We start from the raw sequence: 5,718 nt of genomic DNA, 5'->3' as shown, positions 1-5,718 counted from the left end.
TACGTTCTTGTGCATGGTAGTGACAGGCAATTCAGTGAATGTGCCATGAGGGACTACAGCTAGGGTGGCTGCTGTGCATCAGTTAGATTCCAGGGTGGTTATAGGGCCCTGGAAGGCCTGCTTCTTCTTGTATCTCTCATGCTTTGCTTTCTTTCTGGGAACTGGAAAGACAGTCATAGTAGTAGCAGCCCCTTCAGTGGATAGGGGCAAAGACTGGAAGGTCGCTTAGCCCCACAGTCCAATGTGGGTGCAATCTCACAAGACAATGGACTATTGAAGGGCCAGAGCATTGCCTCCTCTTCATAATGCCAGTTATCAACAGTGACTGGACACCCACCTATGGGTGTGGTGGCTGATTCAAAGGACCCCCAGGGGTCCCAGTTATGTCTTCTGGTTGGATGCAGTAGTTGTCTGTTTGGGGGGTCTGCAAAGGTCAAATGCATAGAACAGTTCCTCCATGTATATTTTTTCTCCTTTTTTCAGTGTGGATCCTTTTCAGGATGACTCTTCCTCTGGGCCAATATCAAAGTGCAGATGGAGTGCCAAGGCCCTCCTGGCTACCTTTCTCTGAGGACCTCTGCAGAATCTGGTGTATCTGGGTTTTGGCAGACTGTCATGCTGTGTATCTGTAGGTGACAGAGGGTGGAGTTGTATGAGATAGCAAGTGGCATGTGGTCTGGGGAAGCTCTTACCTAAGGCCTGTGGGTTATTGTTGGAAGTGCCTTCTGAGGTCTTGAGATGGGGATTTTCTTGTAGGACCAATGTGTAGCATGAAGAATATTAAGTTTCCCATGGGCCCCCTGGGGCTGAATGAGGACTACACTACCAGTGTCACTTGGGACCCTTCCACGAGTATCCTCCCCTGTGACTGCTGGGTCTTCCTCCTGCTTGACTGTCTCTTCCCCGGCCTCTCTGAGAGTCCTCAACATGCCCTTCTCTGTAAAGGAACACATGAGTATTGCAGGTGGTGTGTCAGAGGCTATGTGCTCCTGACTCCCATGGGAAGTGATATTGCACAGTCCACACACTGTGGGCAGGGCATGAGCAAGTGAGGAGCAGATAGGGTGGCCTTTCCCTGATCGTCTTGTGACATATGGAGGATGATTGACAGAATATCAAGCTTGCATGGGGAAATGGTGGCATGAGGTGACCCACAAGGCTTCTTGGAGGCTCAGGGGACTTGAGAAGTTGGGTAGGTTCCAAGGGAGTGGCAGTCATATGTGTCTGAGCTTGATGATGGGACCTACTTGATAGCAGGGATGTAGTGCTCAGTGTGGTGAGTTCTCCTGCTCACATGAGCCCAGGGGATTGTCTTGTTCACTCATTTCCCAGATGCCAGAAGTAGGAGATTAGGTCATCCTACCAATATTTCATCTCAAATAGTGATGTTCTTGGAAGTAATCTGCTGGCTTGCAGTTTGGGAGCACAGGGGTGGGTCCTACAGAGTGAGGGGATCAACAGCCCTCAAAGCTCTTTTCTAAAGAGCACATTGCATATACTTCCTGGGGTCCAGTGCCCTTTCTCCAAGTTGAGGAGCTGCTAGATAACAAAGCCCAACCACCACAAAGAGTTTTACAAATCAGGTTCAGGTTCCTCAGGGGATGTTCTCAGGGCATCCCAGTGCCTGCAGGAACTATGAACTTCCTCTCATCTCCTCTTGGTGCAAAAACACTAGGGTAGCACCTCAGGTTTCCTGAGGTACCAACAAGTAAGTCGTGATAAAGAACATGTATGGATGCTTGCCTGCCCCTTTTTCTTCCAAACCCACCCCATTCCCAAGTCCTCTTCTTCTGATTGTTAGATTGCTTCCCTTGTCTTTTTGTTGTTGTTTGTTTGTTTGTTTGTTTCTCCAGTCCACTGAAGGGAAACCTCTTGAAAGCTGAAAGGAAGAGCATACTTGAGCATGACCACAGTCTTCCAGGTAGGAAACAGCCAACTCAGGGCACCCAAGCCCAGCCTCCCTTTCTGAGGCCCCTCAGACAGTGTGAGCTTAGAAACAACATTGTGAAACAATGTCATCTGTTCCCGGAAGTGTTATAGAAGATTAATGAAAATGAAGGGACAGTAATGTGGAAATTTCCCTAAAATTTTAAGTGTATCCCTGAAAAATGCCCAGTGGTGTGGCCACTAAAACACAGGGTGCTTGCTGTTGCTCCTGCTGAGCTTTGCAGGAAAAGTAATGGGGGGGGGTGTCACGTAGGGCCCTGGGAATGCCTGAGTAAAGTTCACATGATCAGCATGACTGGGGTGTGGGGAGCATGGCCAGTGCTGTGTGCTGGAGAGGTGGGTTATGAAAGGAGCAGTGACTCCCTGGCCCTGCTTCCAAGAGAGTGTCAACAGGGATGTGACAACAGGTGTGTGAAGGAGGCCCATTAACACCTTTACACAGTCATCTAGAATCCGGGATCACCACAGAAGTTCCCCAGGACAGCTGCATGTGGGACTTTTTCCCCTGGAAGCACAGGTCAGACTTGGGTGGGATGTGAAGGTCGACAGAAGCCTATGTAGTGAACCCATAGGAAGTATGCTTTACCTTCTCCAGCTCTAGGCGCCCTCTTGAAGGTGCAACAAATATGACAGAACCAGGAATGCTTGGTACAAGTCCTGGCTGTTATAAGGGAGAGAGTTTGTCTTTCACCTCCTGGCTCACACTAGAACTTTGTGTCCATTTCTCTTCCACAGGAGTGGGTTGCTGTGGCCCCCAAGTCATGTCCATTGTAGGCCAATGTCAAGAAAGTTCCAGAATCTTTCATGCACAATTCCACAGTGCCAACAACCAGTGAAACCAAGGTTTGACAGTGGGCAGCAGCAAAGGGAAGGAAGTATCGATTTTATGAGAATGATCATTAAAATAGCCAACCAAGGAATGGTAATTTCAAATGCAGCATACGTGAAGGGCCCATGAACACCATTGTTGTTCTCTTCAGTCAGAAAATCTGAAATGAACAAATCAGACCTGTCACGAATGTGTCCCTTTCTTTTCTGATTTCTTATCCACCATCTTCATCCTCTAGAGCAGCAGGGGCAACCCCAAGTTCCCCAGAGCCATGGCCCACTGTCCCCTTCCTTTGTGCCATTCCTTACCTGAAGAGAAGTCCTCCTCACTGTTGGGGTCCTGTATGATCACCACATGCAAATATACAGTAACTAAAACAGGAGAAATCCTATTACTAGAGAGACTGGCTCACCCATTCCTCCCACTTTACTTGAGATGGCTGTGGGCCTTTCAGCATATGCCTAACCTTTCTGGTATGTTGTCAGATGTTCACTGGGCTGTTGGAGTCAGAGACCTTCAAGGAGATAGGGATCAGAGTTTCAGTCCTTCTAATGTGACCAAGATGCTATAGGAATCACTTCCATGTAACCTCTACATGCCCTTTACAGCTCTCCCCTTTGAAATGTCAGAATCTGAAATTCCAGCAGTTACAGGACACTTGGCATGTGGCTAGTGTGAGTGAGGAAGTGGAGGTTTTCTTTTCTTTTATGATATTAGTATAATTCATTTAGGTAATGAGTAACTGTAAAATGGATTGTAGACAGATTCCTTCCTGGATAGCACAATACTGGAAGCCAATGATGAACTAGATACCATCCCTGCTCCCCTGATTATTTCTCTGGCATTGATTGTGATGCTCCTGATAGAACCATTTATATATGTAAGAAGTTCCTGGGCTCACACACACACCTCCCAGACACTGCTAGAGGCCTTTGGACACTAATAAAGTAAGGTGAACCTCCAGTTCCTAGAATAAATGGTGTACATATTCAATGCAACACAATGTGATTTTATAGAAACAGAAAAATTTCTAAAATATATATGGAACCACAAAGGAACACCAATAGCTAAAACAGTCTTGAGTATGAAGAATCAGGTGGTAGCTCCATTGATGCAGACTTTCCAATACATTAGATCACTTCATTAAACACACTAGGCACTTCTGGCATAGAAATAAGCAGGAACATGTTGGAGCAAAATAGAGACCCCCAAATAAAATGCAACCATGATGACATAATGATCCTTGACAAGACTACAGGTTAGAAAAAGCATTCCCTTCTGAAACAACAAACAGAATGTAAAGACAACCTATATATTGGACACAATATTTGCAATCCTTATATCAGAAAAGTTCATTTACAAAAGGAACAAAAAAAGGAACAACATTTAACTAAGTTAGAGAATCAGGGAAAAGATCTAAATAGACTTTGCTGCAAAGGAAACAAATCACTGGCCAACAGACCTGTGAAAAGATGCTCAGCATAACACACTGTGAGGGCAATGTAAATCCAAAAGACTTCATCTATTAGGGTAGTTAGGACCCAAACTATAAATTCCAACCCAAAACCCATGTTGGAAGGATGCAGGAAATTTGAGACTTAATTTGCTACTAGTGGAATATAGAATGGTGCCAACTACCCTGGGAAAGTGTTTTGAGTGTCCTCAAACAGTTGCAAAAGGAACTCCAATACACCAAGTACTCTCATGTCCGGGGAAACAACCAAAGAAATTTAAATTATTATATTAAAGATACATCTATAATCGCATCTTCTTTGCAGAATTATCCAGAATCCCCCAGGTGCAAAAAGTAGCCCAGTGTTCAGTGACAGATGAATTCCCAGGAAAAATTGGTATATCCATACAATGCAATCTTCTTTAGCTTTTAGAAGAGGAACCATACCTGTCACTGTGGACACATGAATGTCATCGAGGACAGGACTGTAAGTGAAAGAAGCCACCTACCAAAATCCCTTCCCATTTGATTACATTTATAAGAGGGCTCTAAACTTGTCAGAGTTATGGAAGCAGAGAGCAGGGGGTGGCTTCCAGGAGTTTAGGGAAGAAGAAATGTGGTGTTGCTCTTCCATACTGCTGGATATTGAGTCATGCCAGATGGAAGAATCTAGAGACCTGGTGCCAGACCAGATGAATAGAATTGACAATAGTGTGCCTTACACTTGGAAATTCATCAAGAGGGTAGATGCAATGTTACGTGCATTTATACCACAATAGAAATCTACATAATCTTAAGTATGAAGCTGAAAGAACTGACAGGGTTTGGTGGGTATGAAAGAGGGGAAAGGTCACCCAGGTAGATGGAGGAGAGGATGACTGAAAGCTACTCTATCCAGGTGTTGAAGAAGACCCCAGCAAGTTGGCTAAGTCCTTTCTCATCCCCATTCACAAAGAAGCTCAGTATTATGCTATGTGTGGATGATGTGAGTTCAGGTAGAAAACAGTTCTCGCTTAACATCTAGATAACCACCTATTCTATCCTATATCCACTTGTTCATGTTAAAAGATACCCATGTTCTCAGTATTGAGTTAAGAGCCACTTGTGTTTCTTTGTCATGCAAATGTGAAGGATTATTTGTGTAAGAGAAAACTTAGGCATCCAGTGACATGAAGGAGGAAGAGTTGCCAAATCTGAATAGAGAGATCTGTTAGTTGAATGTGGCTCTGGACAATCAATATGACTAACCTACAGCAGAAGGTATAAATGGCAGAGACAGGCTTTCAGTACCATCAATAAGCTGACAACTTCCTATTTTGTTTCCATGCAGACTTTTTTCCTGAGTCTCTCAGGTATCCATCCAGCTGCTTGGTAGGTTCACTTCTAAGTCTTACCAATGTTCCATCTTTCCGTTGTCAGTAGGAAACTGGATGGCAACCACTTAGGAAATAAGCTTTCTCTTCCAGTCTATCCCACTTAACTAAATTAT

Source organism: Mustela putorius, unplaced genomic scaffold (assembly GCF_011764305.1).
Source record: "Mustela putorius furo isolate JIRA1106 unplaced genomic scaffold, ASM1176430v1.1 tig00000081_pilon_pilon_pilon, whole genome shotgun sequence".
In the NCBI taxonomy this organism is placed as follows: Eukaryota; Metazoa; Chordata; class Mammalia; order Carnivora; family Mustelidae; genus Mustela; species Mustela putorius.
The sequence above is the reverse complement of the archived record's forward strand: the minus strand, read 5'-3'. Positions refer to the sequence as shown.